Raw genomic sequence first — 22,797 nt, 5'->3', positions numbered from 1 at the left:
CAAACCCCATATAATATTAACATCAAGATAAGAATTTTTAAAAAATATTAATTTAGATCCTTTTAATGTTTTATAAATTTGTAATCATCGTGGTTTAAACATTATTAAACATAACCTTAATGTTCAGTTCAACTTTTCCGGTTATGTCAACGAATCCGATCCACGAAATGTCACTATTATTTGTCCCAAATGGAAGATAATAATTGCTTTTACTCAAATAAAGTGTTACATCTGCGGTAAATTCAGAAAAAGTACGAAATATTTTACTTGTAGACAATAATATGGATACATACTTTACTACAACTATTTTTTCTGCTACGTCGCAGCGCTTCCGTACGCGTTTTGTTTGTCTAACACTTTCGTGTGTAAAATTGCCAGAGTTTCTGAATCACATTTTGAATTATCACTGGGCAAATATAAATGACAAAATAGTACATTTACATTTCCCTGGCCATGTGAAAATGGTAAATAATCAGTCTGAATACCTATACTACAAACAGTTTTGGGAGATTGTGATTCAGGGACAGAATTCGTGTTTTCTTGCATTTCACTTTGTCTCCCTTTCTTCCTCTTGTACCTGACTGTCAGTTTCCTCCGTATTTCGTCCTCATTAGTTCTTCCTGGTAATATATGCAAAGTAGGCTTATATCCAGGGCTATCAGGGTCTCTGGTAGGTGTTCCATCAATGAAGTGTCGGATGCAGATTCTCAATCAATCAATCAATCCTCAAACAATCAATCAATCAATCAATCAATCAATCAATCAATCAATCAATCAATCACTACTGATCTCCATTTAGGGCAGTCGGCCAGGTGTCAGATTTCCTATCTGTTGTTTTCCTAGCCTTTTTAGAAAGTTATGTGGAGTTCTAAGTATTTTAGGAAATCTATTTTGAGGAAAGGAAGAGAGCTTAATGATAGCCATCACATATATCAGGTGGAAGAAAAACTTTCAATCTGAATTCCTGGCAGGAACCCACGGTTTTCCATCAAGTGTTGAACGTTTTAAAGATGTTATCCATGCTTCCCTTCTGATCTTACGGGCAGCTGCGGCTGGAAAACGAAACATAATTCGTTCCTGGTGGGCTGTTTTAGTAGGTGTAATTACAACCATACACGGAACAGTTCACGTGACATTTACTGCGTTTACTGGTTCTATGAGTGTCGTTCATGCTTAGAGAATATGCTGAAAGAACCTAATCAAAACGTAGGCTACCTCAGTAAGCAATGTGATCAGTCAAAGACTTACAGCTAGTAAGATAAAAAAAAAACTATTCACTAACTCGATGGTGAAAAATGCTCCTAGCGCTCCTACCAGTTACTTCAGATTAAGCCACCAGATGGCAGCAGTCGCTATACGCACGGTCCCTATAGCGAGATTTCTCCGCCCAGTAGATAGACTTACCAGCGTCTCTTCTTGTTCTCATTGGTTAGTATTTGGATCTCGGTTATGATGGTGTTCTTATTGGCTACCATCTCAGACATGCTTTTAATGTAGTTAATTTGAATTTACTTTATTATAAGACACGTCTAAAAATATAATAATTTTCAAATACGAAGTATAGCAGAGTTACACCTAATAAATGAATGACAGCATCAAAACCCTTCAAGTACATGCATTTTCTTACCTGCAGATATTAGTTATGGTATTATAACCCCAACAAGTATCGGCTTACATTCTTAATAATGAACTCCAGAGTGTACATACGGAAACAACAAAACTGCTTAACTTGATGCTGTATATTCCGGTAACGTCAGTTTCTAGTGAATGCGTTGGCCGCCAATCCAGAGAGTTCGATTCCCGGCCGGGTCGGGGATTTTAAACTTAATTGGTTAATTCCAATGGCTGGGGGCTGAGCGTGTGTGCCATATTCATAATTAGAATTGATCATAGGTAGGGCCCCCTCCTCACAGACCCGCAGGTCGCCTATACGGTGTCAAATTGAAAAACCTACATCAGGCCACACGCCATTATTATTATTATTATTATTATTATTATTATTATTATTATTATTATTATTATTATTATTATTATTATTTATTGCAGTGAAGCGCTATGAGTGCCTTCAAACGAATTAAACTCTATTTAAGGACTTCGATGACCAACCGGAGACTGTCCAACTTGGGAACTCTAGCTATAGAGAAGGAACTGCTGTGGCATTTTAGTAACACAGTAACACGCCTCACTTCAAAACGAGAGTAAAAGACATATTTGCTGAAATGAAGGACAGGCGGACTGAACTCATTTACAAGAATATTGTTCAAGGGGGCTTGTACAAAAATATATTTATTTCTTATTTCTCTTATTGAATCTACGTACCAATGAAATATGTCGCTATTCTTTTATTCTAAAAGTATGTTGTTATTTGACAACTCCCGCTGCCTGTTTAGTCCATATTTAAAAATAAAAGGAGTGCACGTAGGATTATAGGTTGTTATAGGGCTTAGTGTCAGAGTCATTAATATAATACTGAATACAGATTTGCATTCGTCGAAAACAAAACTCCATTTATAACATGATTGAAATAGTTTAAATAAAAAAATCTCTGTCTACCTCCTTACTTAGTTCACGCTTCGCCACTGGATCTGACATCCATTGACACCCACAGCAGCGTTTGGGCGTAGAACTCGATCCAGACCAAAAGGCAACTTACTCGTTGACCGAAGCGCCGGCAACGTATGTCGTAAGAATACATTTGTAGGTTTTGTGCATGTAATCTACATTCACAACTGGGCGGGGAAAATCCCATTCAAGGTTAAATCAGAGCTGATGTTGAACTGTCTTATCCGTGACCTGCAGCCTCGCTCGGGACGAAAGTCCGCACCGTGGCCTCAGTCAAGTGATAACGGACATTCGTTTCAAAATAGTACTCCTAACTCTTATATGAATATGCTTTTTGAGTTCGGTCTGCAAGCCTCTCGGAATGAAACACGTCCTACCACAAACCTCTGTCTTCTCCTTCTACACATCTTAACATACAAAGGAAATTTGCTCTTAAATATTTACCTCTTTTCTTCTTCATCTGCTGCTAAAGTTAAACATGTTTGAAACTTTGTCCAATTATGCTCGCAAAATTCATGACAATTTTTTCTGTGTACTGGTACCTAAATCAATTAAATTGATGATTTTATCTGCAAACAAAATTGCACTTTTTAGGATGTTTTAAATGGAATGATATACTTTCCTGTTTTATTCGTCATAGTTCAGGCAATCTATGAAATAAGTGGTTTCAACTCTCTTAGGGCCTACATGTGGTATCTCTTTTCTTGAATCCATTGGTTTGGTGGATGTGTTGTGGTTAGTGTTACTAGTTCTAGATCTAGATCTAGAGGAGGTCTCTACTGTGTACTTCCGTAGGATCTTTCGTTTGGTCTAGATATTTTTGACCTGTTTGGTCCAGATGGCCTTTGGGGGACTGTGTTGTGGTTTTGGTATGTTAGTTTTTGATGGTCAATTCTTTGTTGGTGAGCATAGAAGATGCATCTTCTTTTCCTCATGGGTGTGCTCGTTTTTTTCTAAATGTTATTAAAGTTCTTCATTGTGGTTTTTTTTCCTTCTTGAACTTGACTTTCCTCTTTAATGAGCTGAAGAAAAGGTAATTATCTCCACTATTTCAAAAAGATATCTTTGTAAATGTCCACGTATGTCACTTGCTAGGTTTCACTTTATCATATATTTGTAGTTCATTTTCCGTAATTTTCATCTTCACATATGGGTTTCATCGTAATTCAAAAACTATTGAAAATATTCACATGACATTTTGCGCGGTAGTATATTTTTTATGAACAACATGCTATTGGCTCTTTAATTTGCACAAGTTATTTAATTTTAAAATACCTCACAGTGATATAAAATTAGAAAAAGATATATTGAAGGCACGATTTAGAAACCAATATTTTTAAAGAAATATCTTAAAGTTTCCAGGGCGGTTGTTAATAATACGAATTTTTTAATCATATCCGTGAAAAAATCATATAAATATTCAATGTATTGTACTCTTTATCGTGCAAACCTCTATTAGCTGCAAACAATGTGAATTTGATTTTAAAATACTATTTTTTTAAAATCTGAACATTATTTTGTAAATGGCAGTGAATAAGCCTATATGTTAAACATACACAATGTTAAGTAACTTTTGTACTTGCTCAGATACAAACAAAACAAACTAAATTTAAGCTAGCGGAAGTGCATAATGACGACCTAAAAATAACATATTCATATTAAATGTTGTTAGAAAACGATATGCAGACAACGTTATAAACACCCGTACAGCGCATGTATGCACTTTACCGTCGTCATGGTTAGTTATGAAGTGTTTACAGGGTATGTGTACTATCTGTCTGTCTGTCTGTCTGTCTGTCTGTCTGTTAGGTCAGACGTGATCGGGTAGTTGCTCTAGGGAACAGGTACTACTTGCTCCGCTCGGGGCGGCTGGCTACCATGTGAGAAGAGAGCAGTGGATAGGTGGGTTGCATACCGTGGTGGTACTTGCAGTAACCACACGGAGATGTTTCCATATGAATAAAATAATAATAATAATAATAATAATAATAATAATAATAATAATAATAATAATAATAATAATAATAATAATAATAATAATAATAATAACACCGGGCGAGTTGGCCATGCGGTTAGGAGCGCGCAGCTGTGAGCTTGCATCCGGAAGATAGTGGGTTCGAATCCCACTGTCGGCAGCCCTGAAGATGGTTTTCTGTGGTTTCCCTTTTTCACACCAGGCAAATGCTGGGGCTGTACCTTAATTAAAGCCACGGCCGCTTCCTTCCAACTCCTAGCCCTTTCCTATCCCATCATCGCCATAAGACCTATCTGAGTCGGTGCGACGTAAAGCCACTAGCAAACATTAATAATAATAATTTGGAGCATAGACAAAGGAAAAACACAACAGTGTGCAATATGTCCTGAATAAATAAATGTTCACGATTACAGTAAGTTACTAGAGTTTTGGGGCACGCCCATTTATTCAAAGAAAATACAATTTATGGGATTTGTACACATACTTTGCGCTCGCTTTAAACAACATTTCAATATGTGCATATCAGTTATGACTATGACAACAAACTAAATACACGATCTGAAACATATCGCGAGTGTACTGCTCTTCCACGGGGTTGGGCTCGCTCAGATAGTACTGTGTTAATGTTTGGCAGCATCGTTTGCGTACTGGCAACGCAAAGCACATTTCAAGTTTTGATCGGTGAGCTTTCATCTGTGTCTAGATTTACAGATCTTCATTAATGAAAACAGCTGTTCACATAAATAAGTCTATCCGAATATACTTACAATATTAGCGTTACGTTTGTGCCATCTAGGAAATCTGCCCTCCGAAAAATGAACGTATAATTTAGCCAAACTGTTTGTGTTTGCATATTCACCTTTCATTCGAGTATCGTACTGTAAGGCTCAGATGGTTGAGGCGCTGGACTTCTGATGCCAACTTGGCAGTTTCGATCCCGGCTCAGTCCAGTGGTATCTGAAAGTGCTCAGATACATCAATCTCGTGTAGGTAGATTTGTTGGCACGTAAAAGAACTCTTGCGGGACAGAATTCTGGCACCTCGGTATCTCCGAAAACCGTAAAAGTAGTTAGTGGGACGTAAAGCCAATAACATTTTTTTGTGCAAGTCAGTCAGCTCTAGCTACAGTTCTGGTCTAATAGATCGCGAACACCTGCAAGTCCTTTTATAATGACTTACTTGTGCCAGGCTCCTACGCCATTTCATTGTTCTGTGCTTCGTGAACAGTCCATTAACGCATAACAACAAGACAACATTCATTCTTCGTCAGAATGGTTCTATGACAACTTGCTCTTCAAGGAGACTTAGGAAAGATATTACATATCTTGTTGCGAAATATTAGACTAATAGAAGGTGAATTAACGCATCGTCTCTTTTATCGTTAAAAGAAAAAGGAGATTCGTGGTCCCTATGAACACTAATGAATTTCGAATTGAAGTCGGAATCCTACTTTGGCAGCAGTTTTCGAATACCGATCCCACGTTTACTTTCTTATTCCTTTGCCTCGAGTGCGTTCACACGAGGACAGGACGATGAGGGCAATGCTGGGAGTAAGACATTGTCCTTCGTCGACAGGAGCGAAAGCTATCTCGCAAGGCAATAAATAGCTTACCGGTAGTTATTGTCCTGTCCTCGAACCGCTGTCTTGTCCTGTTGTATTGTCCTATCTACTGTCCCCGTGTAAAATCTGCATAAGAATAACTTCAGTCCGCCTCTGTGGTGTAGTGGTTTGTGTGATTAGATGCCACCCGCGGCGGAATGGGTTCGATTCCCGGCTCTGCCACGAAATTTGAAAAGTGGTACGAGGGCTGGAACGGGGTCCAATCAGCTTCGGGAGGTCAAATTAGTAGGAGAGGATTTGATTGCCACCTCATCCATCCTCGACGTGGTTTCCCGTGGTTTCCTGTGGTTTCCCACTTCTCCTCCAGGCAAATGCCGGGAAGGTACCTACCTTAAGGCCACGGGCGCTTCCTTCCGTCTTCCTTGTCTATCCCTTCCGATCCTCCCATCCACAAGGCCCCTGGCCAGCATAGCAGGTGAGGCCTCCTGGGTGATGCACTGGTCCTCCTCTCTAGTTTTATCCCCGAGCCAAATTCTCACGGCCAGAACACTGTCCTTTGAGGCGGTACATGTGGGATCCCTCCCTGAGTCTGAGGAAAAAACCAACCCTGGAGGGTAAACAGATTAAGAAAGTATAACTTTAGAATGTGAAAAATAAGTCTATATAAATATTACATGTTTATCTATTTGTGAATTTTAAACACTGTCAGGACAAGCCAATCAATCAATCAATCAATCAATCAATCAATCAATCAATCAATCAATCAATCAATCAATCAATCAATCAATCAATCAATCAATCAATCAATCAATCAATCAATCAATCAATCAATCACCACTGATCTGTGTTTAGGGCTGTCGTTCAGGTGACAGATTCCCTATCAGTTATTTTCCTGGTCTTTTCTTAAAAGATTTCAAAGATATTTTTCTTTATTATTTTCTTAATCCTAGCAAGCTATTTTGATAACTGTTGAACTGTGATGAACCCAGGAATAAATGGCCAAACAATGTCCAGAACAAAGAAACACAGATTGTCTCTCCAAACAAAGATGAAATTCGGAAGATAGTCATAGAACTGAAGAACAACAAAGTTGCAGGGGATGATTCAATCACAGCGGAGATACTGAAAAGTTGTGGAGAAATAACCATCCAGGCATTAGCCCATGCATTGGTAAGGATTTGGGAGACTTAAAAGAACCCCCATGAGTGAAAATTGCACTGATTACACACACACAAAAGCTGAAAAAGCAGATGTCAACATTTATCGTGGCATATCAATTTTACCTATAGCATATAAGGTACTCTCAAAAGCTCTTCAAACCAGACTGGTAATGAAATGAAATGGCGTATGGCTTTTAGTGCCGGGAGTGTCCGAGGACATGATCGACTGGCCAGGTGAAGGTCTTTTGATTTGACGTCCTTAGGCGACCTGCGCGTCATGATGAGGATGAAATGATGATTAATACAACACACACACCCAGGCCCCGTGTCAGAGAAATTAACCAATTAATGTTAAAATTCCCGACCCTGCCGGGAATCGAACCCGGCACCCCTGTGACCAAAGGCCAGGACGCTAACCATTTAGACCATTTAGCCATGGAACTGGACACCAGACTGGTGAAACAAATAGGTCACCATACCAAGTTGGTTTCAGAAAAGGAAGATCATGCATTGAACAGATATGGAGTTTTGAAAAGAGTCATGAAAAGAAAAACACCTCAAAATATCTGGTAGTCTTCTTTGTAGATTTCTAGAAAGCGCACGATTCAGTCGACCGCGAAGTGTTAATTGACATCTTGAGTGAATTTGGAATGGATGACGAAACTTCAGAAATGATCAAGCAGACCCTAACTCTCAACCCCTCTAAATTAAAATTCATGGGTGAATCATCCAAGGAGTTTGAAATTGAAAAATGGGTAATGCAGAGCGATCGCCGACTCTCTTTAATTGCCTTTTGGAGGTTATCCGTGAATGGGAAAAATAACTTAATAAGATAGGTTTACTCAAGATCAACTGACTAGCTTTTGCTGATGATTTAGCGATCCTTTCTAGACACACAGATACAGCTATAGAAGAGATAAATCTTTTGAAACAACAAGCTGAAAAGGCTGGACTTAGGATCTCCTTTGAAAAACAAGTTGACTAATATCCCTACAGCTCCCCCAACAACCAAGACAATGTATGGGAATAATGAAAGAGTTATCCGCTTCAAATATCTCGGTGAGATTGTGCAGATGGGATCTAATGAAAGAGAAGCTGCTAACAACATTAGACGAGATAGGATGGCCGCAGCCTTTCGCAGAACACACCACCTGTACAAGAAAAAGGCAATTCCAAGACATTACAACACGGTGATTAAACCGGAATGTCTCCATGGAAATGAATGCCTCCGAGTTACTGAGAAGGCTGGTCTGACAGAAGCTGAGAAGTTGAAGAGGAAGATTCTCCGAAATATAATGGGCCGAAAGATCGTGGTTGGAGAATACAGGTTGTGTGGGTGAGAGAACTAAATCAGAAAACCAAACGACTAATGGAATACATCAAGAAGCGATGACTCAAGTTCTGTGGCCACCTATTTAGAATGGAAGAAAAACGGTTCACTAAGAAAAATTTGACCATACTCTATAGTAGACCTAACACATGTGATAAGTGGTTCAAGGAGGTCAGGAAGAATCTAAAAAAAAATAAAAAAAAAATAAAAAATGGACTAAATAGTGAAGACATTATTAACAGAAACAAGTACCGACACCAGATCAATAACCGCAAGAGCTATGGTGAAGAAGAACAGCAGAACAGGGGTGGACAGCAGAAAGGAGACAAGCTGCCAAAGAGAGAATGCAATGATACTGGGCTGGAAAGAAAGCTTCTAATGTATAAATATTGCCTATTGTGGTTTCCTTAGGCCGTAAACGTCTAAAAAGTAAATAATAATATATCTATATCCCACGAGGCACTGTGCGTCATTACAGGAATTAATCCCATAGACATAAAGACAAGAGAGGTGGTTGCTCTACATAATATAAAAACAGGCAAAACAACTGCAGATTATGTAATAGATTACCCAGAAAAACAGCAAGATGGCTTCACCCGGCTGTGTTTCTAGGCACAGCAGACGAGAGAATAGAATAAAATCAGTGTACCCGATGGCAAAACTATACGGATGGAAGTAAAAGTGACGATGGAGTGGGAGCAGGGGTAGCTATATATAAATCAAATCAGTTGATATACCAACTCCACGACAGGTGTTCGAACAATCAGGCGGAGCAATTCGCCATAATATACGCTGTGAAATCCTTAGGAACAACATGGGTAGAGGATGACGAAGATAAAGAAAAACAACTATACACACGGACAGTAGGATAACAATTGACTCCACAGTGGATTACAAAAACCAAAACCACCTAATCGAGAAAATAAGGAAAACAATAGCAACACTTAAATAATTGAAGCATAGAATTGAAATGGGTTAAGGCACATACTGGTGTACAAGGCAATGAGCTGGCTGATAAACTAACAAAGGAGGCAGTAAAATTAAACGAAATAAGTTATGACATATTATCCATCAACCCAGTTAAAAGTAACCTCAGGAGGGAATCTATTAACGAATGGCAGTGGAAATGGGATGAAAATTCAAAAGGTACAATCACAAAGGAATCGTTTACAACAGTTGAAGGAAGACTAACAACCAAAATCAACCTAGCGCCAAACTTGACAACAATAGTAACCGGCCATGGAAACATCGCGTCGTATCTGCACAGGCTTAGGATTGTACGCAGTCCCGAGTGTTCCTGCAACAGAGCACCCCAAAAAGTAGACTACTTAATATTCGAGTGTAGTGAAGTGAAAAGAGAGAGAAATGTTAATAAACAGTGTTATTATGGTAGGCAACTGACCAATGCAAAAGCCTGTCCTAATCAAAATGTATTCAAAACCATCTGCAAAACTGGCGAACTCTTTAAACTTTCAAGCACTGAGAAAGAGTCAAAAACAATAGCCATCGCCAAATATGTATGCTAAAATGTAATCAATGTTTTTCACACAAATATGTAAGATTAGTTAAGTGCACGTAGTACTGCGCATGTAGTGGAGCATGCAGAGAGTATATAATAATAATAATAATAATAATAATAATAATAATAATAATAATAATAATAATAATAATAATAGCAACATTGTCATGGTTTTTAACGTTACAGAGCATCAGACACAAATGACCTGTTATCTAATTTAAATACTTTTAAGCGGGGTCCTCTAGACCCTACAGTGTCTTTTACATCACAGTATAAGCTAATACGAAACGGTCTACATCCCAAATATCGGTCTAAAACTGTCTTAATACACAGAGCTTGAGAACAGACGCAGGAACTGTGGATGTAAGATTTAAAGATGAGCTAGTAGATTAGATGAAAAAAAATCCTAAAGATGGAATCTCACAGACATCTACAGTTATAAAAACGGTTCTGCCTAGCTCTACACAGACGCAAAGGCGCTCACAGGCAAAGGGGATCCCGGAGGCAGAAGAAGAATCAAGTACAGTAAACACTTCGGCTCATAAAAAAGAAACGGTTATGAGGTCATGACACTGCAAAATGCATCCCATTTGTCATTGGGTAATGCCACAATCCTCGCTGCTCTGGAGAAGTGAGAAGTTTTCTTGCCTCGTGCAAAGAAGAGTAGTATGACGGATACCCTCGGCGACCAACTCCTTAATATTTCTTTTGTGCCGAATTAAGAAGAAGGATCTCCAGAAAATCAATAGTTTATATCCACATTATGTAAACAATTAGTGGTAGCAGGGCTAGTAGTAAGTAGTAGTATCATAATTGTGCCCGTGTACCCATACCACGATTTCACACTCACGACTGACCAACAGCAAGCAGGAAATTACAAACAGGCTAAAGGCTAACAAGATAAATTATTATTATTATTATTATTATTATTATTGTTATTATTATTATTATTATTATTATTATTAAATCCGTTTAACCTCCAGGGTTGGCTTTTCCCACGGATTAGCGATGGAGCCCACTTCTATCGCCTCAAGAGCAGTCAGTGCCCTGGAGCGTGAGACATTTGGTCAGGGATACAACTGGAGAGGAGGACCAGCACCTCGCCCAGGCAGCCTCGCCTGCTATGCTGAACAGAGGCCTTGTGGGAGATGGGGAAATTGGAAGGGATAGACAAGGAAGATGGAAGGAAGTGGCCGTGGCCAGTTAGGCACCATCCCGGCATTTGCCTGAAGAAGAAGTAGGAAACCACGGAAAACCACTTCGAGGATTACTGAGATGGGAATCGAGTCCTCCTCTACTCAGTCGACCTGCCGAGACTGAGTGGACTCCGTTCCAGTCCTCGTACTACTTTTCAGAGTTTGTGGCAAAGCTGGGAATCGAACCCGAGCCTTCGGCAGCTACACCACAGAGGCGGACATAAGATACATTACTTACATTAAATACTATAAATCTTTCATTATATCAATATGATTTCTTGTTAATGCAAAGACATAATACTGAATTTATTGAACTTAGGATTTGATTCTTTGACTGGCTGATGAGGTGCCATTTTTCGTAAGGTAACTGGTGAGACAGGATTTGTTACTTCCCAGTGGAAACTGGCCTCAATGGGGACAATGAAAATATTAATATATTTGAAACTGATATTAATACTAAATTTGTTTTATACTCATAACCAGAGTTGAGTTTTCGGTGGTAATTTTTGTACTTTTTCGTGATAAAATGTAAGAATTTCGTATTAACCCTAGAATGGTAACAAGGAAATTTAACGCTTATTGGTAACTATACACTTCCAAGGCGTACACGGCACAAACAACGTCTGTACTGTCTCCTATGTTTCTTTTCTCCAACGTTCTTCATGTTAACTACATCACTAAGTATAGAGGTTATTTCAATTATATTTTCTTTCTGAAACTTGAATTGCGTGTACGTCTATGAGGCGTATTGTTACCATTCTAGGGTTAATAATTGCTAATAGTTGGCCATCGATTTCGGAATAATGTTCTTGGTTTCTACCTCTCACTAACTACACATACTTTTACGGTTTTCGGAGACGTCGAGGTGCCGGAATTTCGTTCCGCAGGAGTTCTTTTACGTGAAAGTAAATCTACTGACACGAAGCTGACGTATATGAGCACCTTCAAGTACCACCGCACCGAGCCAGGATCGAACCTGCCAAGTTAGACTCAGAAGACCATCGCTCTACCGTCCGAGCTGCTCAGCCCGGCAAATTTCGGAACAATTTCGTAATTCATTTTATGAGCTAATACATCTATTAGATGTCAATAATTCAATAAATAATACGATTATGTATTTACCTCAATTCTTGATGGTCGAAAATCGAAAGAAAAAGAGAAAAAGCTGTTCTGCAACAATACTTTTAGTTTGCTAGTAAACTCGTGTCGTCATCGCGAGTTGATGCAGCTCTTATCAGGTACACTCCCGACGAAGGTGAGCTGCATGTACCATTGTAAGCACATACCAGCCCTCCTGACATTCTTAAATCTCTGGCAGCACCGAGAATCGAACCCGGGCCTCCGAGGACCGCAGCTAATAACACGAACCGTTACGCTATGGAGGTGGACTGTATTATGCTGTGAACAATATATAAAAGAGGTACAGTATATAAAATATATATTCACTAATTATTACGAAACAGAACAGTTCCTTTTACTTTGCAGCACCAAAATTGTAATATACAAAATATAACAATACTTTCTTCCTTCATTTTTATTATATCGGACAGTATTAGGTTGTGTTTTGAAAAAAACTCAATATCCGGGTAGGAAACGGGCAACTACAAAGTGCAGAATCACTCTATCAATTGAAAATGTTATTTATCGCCAATATTTAGCTTTAGCATAGAATCTTAATTTCGTGCAAATTCGTGCTTAATATTGTGACCTTTCACGAATCTCTCAGTTCAGGGTTCTTGATGTTAAAGTTGCGCCTCGGCCGGTGTCACGCGGAGATACATGAGCCTCCACTCAAGGGACGCGAAAGTTCACTGAGTTGGGTCACAGGATCGTATGTTGGATTTAAGTTGGTTCGACTGACGTGAGAAAACGATTGCTAATTACTATCCTATCTAGGTTATCATCATGACGTTCCTTATACTATAAAAATGAGAACACCGAAAATATAACTTTCATGGAAGGATTTTCCGTTTAATGACTAGAAAATATTTTGAATAACAACTACAAGATAAAAATGAAAACACAAATGGATGTCAGAAGTGATTGAATGTTACGTTATTTTTTTTTAAATACCTAACTTTCAACTCTTGTCAATATTTCCTTTTATACATCAGTGATAGTATTGATTTAATTGGAAAAATCGAAGGAAAATCAATATCTCAATGCTGAAGGCATACAATTGAAATGAAATGAAATGAAATGAAATGTCGTATGGCTTTTAGTGCCGGGATATCCCAGGACGGGTTCGGCTCGCCAAGGAGCAGGTCTTTCTATTTGACTCCCGTAGGCGACCTGCGCGTCATGATGAGGATGAAATGATGATGAAGACAGCACATACACCCAGCCCCGTGCCGTAGGAACTAACCAATTAAGGTTAAAATCCCCGACCCGGCCGGGAATCGAACCCGGGACCCTTGGAACCGAAGGCCAGTACGCTGACCGTTCAGCCAACGAGTACAATTGAAATAAGTCTATCATTCACCACATTTATCTTCAAACTGATGGTTAGAAATCGTTAATTCTTGTTGGCTTGGTACGCCTATTCTGAAATTGATCTCTTCTGAGTTCCACCGGCATCTCCAACTAAATATTGGACATTTGAAAACATGAACATCACCAACTACAATGGTTTCAAACTACGATGACTCTGCAGCACTGGTGTCCTCCGCGAAATCAACCTGTAAAACTACATCAGCTCAAAGCGTCAACTCAATGGTCTATAAAAGAAATTCAGCTAGCAAGAGGAATTAATTTGCTCACCATATATAAATGAAGATCACACACACCCCTTTGTGACCTAGTTCTCAACTACTGTATGTAGTATTATTCATTCGTGAAGATCTTATGTCAATCCAATATTATGCGCAACTATCTATACTGTATTTAATTAATATAATTTAGACGATCATACTATCAGTGTTCTCAAAATACCTTGAAATATCATTCTAAATACCGCCTTATGCCTAAGTAATTACCATTCGTTAGACTATAGCAATATCGAATCCACACGCATGACTAATTCAATTTCTACCACAATAAATCTCATCAGGACCTCTACATCGCATCATTCTATAAATGCATAATTCCAATGACACATTCACCACAATTCATATAATATCAACCATTTACATATTTCGACTATCCTATCATAATAAACATTTCATCACATCACACATATGTCATGCTCAAAGAATTCTCATTTCATTAGGAAAATATACTCAGGCACTTCATGTTACGAAGACTATTCATCTCATAACCATATTAACGCAATATTATCATAACAACATCACAATTATATTCCCGAACACTGTGCTCAATATAATAATATGATCACTGATGACTCTAAATTACGCACTTTGGGGCCGATGACCTTCGATGTAAGGCCTCTTAAAACAACAAGCATCATCAACAGCCGAAAATTACGCACATTATGATTATCGATTCCTTCTAATATATTCGAACCACGAATTGGACTAAAATATCTTCATAATGACACTATATTAACACGAATGTTATCCATGCCTAAATCTATAACCTTGCTAGCGATCGCTTAGATTCACACGACATAGTGTACGATTTATCACAATTCAGGATCATTTACGATACAATTTACGACACACTTATCCATCATAAGGCAATGATTGACAAGTAGAACGGTCGCCTTCAAGTTGTATAATTTGGCATGTCACAAATTGACATAAAGAAAAACATACTACTGTACTTTAAAAAGCGGCTAGTTAGCGGGATAATAAGACATTGACTTTGAGTACTCATCCTTCGTTGGCTTCGTGAAGAAGACACCTCTCATCCTCTAGTATTTATGCTTTAGCCATTGGTGTCCATCCCAGTTCTCGTCAGGTCTATCGAGACCCTATTGTAATTTGACTGGACATGCTGGGATTCATAAACATCTCATAATCGTATCCAATGGCCTCTGGCTTCATGTTACCTGAAACTAGTAATGATCTATTAGCATAGATAGCATTAATGCATGCATTAATATTATTTACAATATTCGTATACAACACTTGCCTCAATATTCTGAGAAAACAAGATACGTATCTGATTGTACAAAGGTTATTCTTATTACAATCTGTCAATATTGTATTGTGATCTAGCTTTTCGTCTGATCTCTTACGCTACGTGTGCAACAACTCTAATCCTCTCTAAGTTTTCAACAGAACTGTAGTCTACTCTTATTTGAAAACAAAATCTAATATCATATTACAATAATAACAGACGGTTTTCTTTTAAAAGACTTCTCCATATTTCCTAACTTCCATATCCTTTTGACAATCAAACACCTGACTTCTTAATACGGAGCACTCTTGCATGATCATTTGCGTCGGCAAAGGAATTCGTTTAACAATCTGCCACATAATATTTTGGTTACCTATCGACAATTTCATCACCAGTCTCGATCATCGAATCGTATCGGACTATATAAATAAGCATATACAGATTGAACTTAGCCCAATTAATTCAATTCATTCCATGGCCTCCGATACATTTCTATCATTGATATTCTCGCCATTTATTTACCTACATTTAACAAACTTTACTTGAGGAAACTGCAATATTTACTTGATTTGTATTGCGTGTCACGACATCTTATTATCCACCGTAATTAAACTAGATACCACGGGGTTCAGAGCTTATCATCTTTGCCGATACCTTCAATCCGTTGCCTGTTATTCATATAGTTGAGCGAGTTATTTGGGTTTCTGGCACACCTGGACGTATAGTAATCGGACATACGATTTCATTGATGTTGATTTCACCATAAACTTACAATGTCTTGACCAACTCCAATCTAACATTCATTGGAAGGTTGTAATATAGTGTCGCTAATTACTTGGTAATTATATGAATTCTTTACGTATTTCTTCCCGCTACTTGCAGGAAAAATCCCGTATTCGCTAATACAAAAAAAAAAAAAAAAAGCGAAAACGGGCTCTGCTCATAACTAACGCAAAAGAAAAACAACATACGAATCTTTAAAGTAGTAATCATTTCAAATGAGGATACCGGTACTGAGAAAATGTCAGCATATACACAAATGTAATATATTTCCATTTCTTCTTCTTCTTCTTCTTCTTCTTCTTCTTCTTCTACTTCTGCTTCTCCTTAATCTGTTTACCCTCCAGGGTCGGTTTTTCCCTCGGACTCAGCGAGGGATCCCACCTCTACCGCCTCAAGGGCAGTGTCGTAGAGCTTCAGACTTTGGGTCGGGGATACAATTGGGGAGAACAACCAGTACCTCGCCCGGGCGGCCTCACCTGCTATGCTGAACAGGGGCCTTGTGGAGGGATGGGAAGATTGGATGGGAGAGGCAAGGAAGAGGGAAGGAAGCTACCGTGGCCTTAAGTTAGGTACCATCCCGGCATTTACCTGGAGGAGGAGTGGGAAACCACGGAAAACCACTTCCAGGAAGGCTGAGGTGGGAATCGAACCCACCTCTACTCAGTTGACCTCCCGAGGCTGAGTGGACCCCGTTCCAGCCCTCGTACCACTTTTCAAATTTCGTGGCAGAGCCGGGAATCGAACCCGGACCTCCGGGGGTGGCAGCTAATCACACTAACCTCTACACCACAGAGGCGGACATATATTTCAATTTCTTCGGAGAAATTCGCTGTCGTTGTCTTTATACCAACAACTAATTCGCATCTATTAATTTATTATCATATCGTGGGAGAGAAATGTTACTGCTTTATATGAAGTTTAGAAGGCACAGTCAGTGCAAAATTATACTATACACCCCGAGCGAGTTGGCCGTGAAGTTAGGGGCGCGGAGATGTGAGCTTGCATTCGGAAGATAGTGGGTTCGAACCCCACTGTTGCCAGCCCTTAAGGTGGTTGTCCGTGGTTTCCTAGTTTCACACAGGCAAATTCTGTGGCTGTACCTTGATTAAGGCTACGGCCGCTTCCTTACCACTCCTATTCCCATCTGTGTCTGTGCAACGTAATGCAACTCGTAAAAAAACACAAGAAAAACACTATACATGTGCATAGTTTTACAATCAAAACGTCTGATGATTCCTCCCCTGATTCATCCTCTCCATCGTAGAAATTCCCATTTCGCTGTCATGATCGCCTTGAAAACCTGGTGAAACTTCATCTCTTTCATCGCTCTCTTCATGTAAACAATATCATTCACCCAGTTCCCGAACTCACGATCATTTATATTCAAAAGCTGTCTTCGAAGGATCCATTACTAAAATATAACAAAAATTGTACGGTGCAAAAACTTGAAAATCAAAATACTGCTACGAATAAACCACTGGATGTTTTATTGAACTAATTTGCATCGAGGATGACCCAATTAGCGCGCACACACACACACACACACACACTCGACAGTGAATAACAACACCGCTAATTACTGGCTATTTACAAACGTATCTTGTCCTATCAGCGGGTCTTCGGATGGCAGTCTTTGCCTGGGACGGCGATGCTTCATCTTGATCGACAGGTTGAAGCCAGTCATATCCATACAGCCTATAAAGAGCCATGGAGGAATGGAAAGTAAAGGCTTTCATCATCCGTAACTTCGGCCCTTAGCCTAAGTGAACTTCGGGGTCATGTTCCTCTCCACAATTGGAATTCTCGTCTCTAAATTGCAAGTGAGTTCGCTGCTCGGTTCCAGGCGTGTTGCTGTTAGCTTGATTTCGAGAGATGGTGAGTTCGAACCTCATTATCGGCAGCAAGATGGTTTTCCGTGGTTTTCCATTTTCACTTCAGGAAAATGCTGGGGCTGCACTTTAATTAAGGCTACGGTCGCTCCATTCTCAGTCCTAGCCTTGCCGTATTCCATTGTCGCCATAAGACCTGACCGTGCAACGGAAAACCAATGTTGTTTCTAAATTGTTTGACTTTTTGACGGGAAATCGAACCCGCGTCCTTCGGGGTGAGCTGAACACGCCATTATCGCCTCGACTAGACAGTCCTTATATTATTATTAACATTAGTTATATTTATTCTCTCTCTCATAACCTGTCTTTCCTTCACTCCTAGCAGTGATAAGCTTACTCACAACGTAGAATGAGGAAATATGGAGATATAATAATTAATTAGACACCGAGCGGAGTCGCCGCACGTGTTAACGTGCTACGGCAATGGAGCTAAGCTCTGCATTCGGGAGGCGCGTGGGTTCGAGTCCCAATGTCGGCTGTCCTGAGAATGGTTTTCTGTGATTTCCAATTTTCACTTCCAGGCAAATGCCGAGACAGTACTTATTCATAGGCCACAGCCGATTCCTTCGATTTCTTCCATCTCCTTAGCCAATTATACATACATACCTACCAGGTGTATGCATAAGTTTCTGCCGGTTTTGCGGTAAAGAAAAGACGTAATTTTCAAGGGAAATTCATTTTTTGTTTATTCAAAATATTCGCTATTGGCTTCTACACACTTCGCCCATCTTTCAGGTAAGTTATGAATATCATGGCAGGAAAACAGCTTGTCTTTTGCGGCAAACCATTCGTCGAGCTATTTTCCAACTTCCTCGAAATTGCTGAAGTGCTGCTCCGCGAGCGCCTGCCCCATGGTGCGAAGAGGTCAGATGGCGCCAGGTCGGGGCAGTACGGCGGGTGCGGAAGGATGTCCCACCCAAGCGATTTCAAGGTGTCTTTCACTGGTTTTGCTGTGTGATACGGCGTATTGTCGTGTAATAAAATCGCTTTGCCATGTCTTCTGGCCAATTCCGATCAATGCGTGATTTAAATTAATCATTTGTTGGCGATAGCGATGTGCATTAACGGTTTCGCCAGCCTTAAAGAGTTCATAATGCACAATACCGCTACCAGAGCGCGCACTGTCTTTCACATTGAAATTACCACGTTTACATTTTCGAAACCATTTCTCACGTGTTCTAATCGATGGAGCGTGTTCACTATATGTTTCTATCAGCAAACGATAACTTTCCACAGCCTTTTTCTGTATATTAAATAAGAAAAGCTATGCGTGCCGCAAATGTTCTTTTCCAGGCACAAACGTCGACATGCTCACTGAACGATACAACACAGACGCTAGTGTTAGGCGGACTCAACTTGTGTGTGTTGGTAGGTTAATGTCAGGTAAACAAACTGACGTACAGTATGTGTCAAATTCTTACGCTGCGTACTGTTCGCTGACGCCCATCTCTTATACATACATACAGACAGTCAGACAGACAGACAGACAGACAGACAGACAGACAGACAGACGAGAGCAGATCAGAAAATTAGTTGCACTTCCCAGTTATGGCCATTTATTACACCACCTATACAACAGCAACACGACTATAACAACATACACTGTAACGTCACTTTTCCACATAGTTTCCAAGAGACTCCAAACATTTCTGCGAACGCACAACCAACCTGTCGATGCCGGATGCATAAAAATTTCCTCCAGCGTTCTGCAACCACTCGGAGACAGCGGCCTTCACCTCCTCATCGGTCTGGAAACGTCGACCACCGAGCTCCGTTTTGAGCTTACCGAACAGATGAAAGTCACATGGCGTTAGGTCGGGACTGTAGGGTGGGTGTTGCCAGACCTCCCATTTGAAACGCTGCAGCAGTTGTCTCGTTTGGCGGGCCTTATGAGGTGTTGAGTTATCGTGCAACAAAATCACATCGGCGCTCAATTTCCCCCCGGCGCTTCTCTTTAATCGCTTTACGCATCCGGTGCAACGTTTGACAATACGACGCCACGTTGATCGTCGTTCCTTTCGGCATGAATTCCACGTGCAGCAAACCCTCCATGTCAAAGAACACTGTCGCCATAACCTTACCGGCTGAAGGTTGAACCTTGGCCTTCTTTCGTTGTGGTGATAAGGGGTGCACCCATTCCATTGATGTTCGCTTCGTTTCGGGGATGAAGTGGTGGACCCACGTTTCGTCGCCTTTGACGATTCGCCGCAAAAACCCGTTGCCGTCTGCGGCATAGCGTTGCAAAAATGCCAGGGAGGATTGGAAACGTTGCCCCTTGTGCTCAGGGGTGAGAAGACGTGGAACCCATCTTTTACACAGCTTACGATATCCAAGGTCCTCGTGAACAATGGCGAACAAACTGCCATACGACATGTTCAGCTGCGTCGCGATTTCTCTCAGTTTAATGCGCCGGTTCTGTCTAATGATCGCATTCACACTGTTGACCTTTGCACGGTTGGACGTTTTGGGCCTGTCTTCGCGATGTTTGTCCGTGATATCCGTACGTCCGGCTTCGAATTGCTGACACCACTTTACGATACCTTGCCGGGTAATGGCCCGCTCCCCATACTCAGTACTATTTTCACGATGAATGTCCGTGCAATTCTTCCTTTTGGCTCATAGGAATCGGATTTTCGCACGCATCTCACATTTGGAGTGAACGTCCAGTTGACGCGCCAATGCGTTTGGCCGCTATTCACACAATACTAGACGAGACACCACAGCGACCTGCCTAACAGACGTGTGGGCAGTGTCTGTCCCTTTCTCCGCTGTGCCCACGTTTGCGACACACAACGCGTTGCTGCGGCGCGTTAGTGCAACTAACCTTTTGATCCGCCTACGTACATACATACATAACATACATACATACATACATACATACATACATACATACATACATATATACATAATGTACAGTTTTCAGCCCGAAGGCTGGTTTGATATTCATTAGCACCACCTTCAGCAGTCATAGATGGCTTAGACGTCACTGAAGAGGCTTGCTAGGGATATCAGGAGTGAGGTAGATTCCCGTTTCTTTCCTTACCGACCTAAAATTTGCTGTAACATATTATCATTCTTCCAAGCTCACTGAAATGCATGCACCAACCGACTCTATGAGCACATTTTCACACCATTCGTAGTAGGTGCTGGCTACATAAAGAATGACATTACTAGCATCCCTCATACATCAGTCATATTCATATTGTCAAAGCCAAGGATGAGACTGAGACAGTTCAATGAAAGTAATAAATTTAGTTTAGTCCATACCAGAAGACATAGTGCACTGTAAACACTAGGTATCACCAGCAAAGGCATCCTACATTAGTAACATGATTTATAGTTGGTTTAAGAATCGTGTTATTCACTTCCGCCGCATGAACTTGATGTTGGAGCGATGTGTGGCTCAGAGACAATTATAGGGGTGCAGTGTACACCTTGAAAAATATTGTCGATTGGTGAAAATAGCTCCTTTCGTACAGACATCCCTCAATTATGGGTACTGTGGGGTACTGTGTTTGAATCCTTTCGAACTATGTCCCAGAACAGCTATAATTGATTTCATTCATTTGTCTTTCTGCGGAAAATGAACTTTCTGGGTTATGAAAACTTTCACATTGCTTATGTGACGACTTCCTCTACAATCTTCGTAAGAATGAACATTATCGTGATGCTGACTCTCAATGAATTTGTAAATAGTGCGAATGCGCCTGTGATAAGACATCATGCACTAATGTGTAATCAAAGACCAGAATCTCTGACCAGATTCTGCAGTGAATGAAGTCCGTATTTTAGTTTAGCTCTTCTTGTATAATTTTGTTTGAATAGCCTATATCTGGCCATTGGCTGCAATAACTATTTTATTTCTGTGACGGAACACATTGCACGGTGTAAATCTTTCGGAAATGTGTCATGGAGAAATTCACAATGACACCATACTGGTTAGGCCCTGTCCTTCTATGGTCAAGATTTTCCACACCGTAATGGGGTTGACCCTGTTTTACGGTTGGATGCCCTTCCTGACGCCTACTCTCTATGGTGGGACGTATTCACTCTTCACTATAGCGTATTTCTGAGATGGTTGGTGGAGTGGAGTGCTTATATGAAGCGGAACTGGGTCAAATGCAAACATTCAATCTTAGAGAAATTAAGCAACCGAGGTTAAAATCCCCGACCCAGCCAGGAATCGAACCTGGGATCCTATGAATCAAAGGCCTCTACGCTGATCTTTCAGTCATGCGCCTCTCCAGAAGTGCAAAAGATCAAGTGGTGCGTTAAATATTATCTTTCTACGGTAGAATTTCGGTACTCCAGCGTCTCTCTTGACGTGTATTAGTTGTATGGATATTATTATTATTATTATTATTATTATTATTATTATTATTATTATTATTATTATTATTATTACCGAGCCATTAGGGACGCGCAGCTGTGAGCATGCATTCGAGAGATAGTGATAGTGGGTTCGAACGCGGTCGACAGCCCTGAAGATGGTTTCCCGTGTTTTCCCATTTTCACATCAGGCAAAATGCTGGAGATGTACCTTAATTGTGGCAACGGCCACTTCCTTCTCACTGCCATAGTCACCATAAGACCTATCTGTGTCCAATTATCATTGCGTATTATTATTATTATTATTATTATTATTATTATTATTATTATTATTATTATTATTATTATTATTATTATTATTATTATTATACATTGATCTGTTGAGAAAAAAGGGATACGAATTGTTTGAGGAGGTTCATGGTTTATATCAGTCAGGAGCTAATAGGTTCGTGGACATTATAGCCTTCAAGCAA

At 40.1% G+C, this 22,797-nt stretch overlaps 1 protein-coding gene across 2 annotated transcripts in view; it reads left to right on the top strand.

The window, feature by feature from the left end:
* Window positions 1-22,797, top strand: part of LOC136857690 (hemicentin-1) — a 509,109-nt gene that overhangs the window by 5,706 nt on the left and 480,606 nt on the right. The window lies entirely within an intron of this gene.

Source organism: Anabrus simplex, chromosome 1 (genome assembly GCF_040414725.1).
Source record: "Anabrus simplex isolate iqAnaSimp1 chromosome 1, ASM4041472v1, whole genome shotgun sequence".
NCBI lineage: Eukaryota > Metazoa > Arthropoda > Insecta > Orthoptera > Tettigoniidae > Anabrus > Anabrus simplex.
Note: the sequence above shows the minus strand (reverse complement) of the source record. Positions and strands in the feature narration are given on the sequence as shown.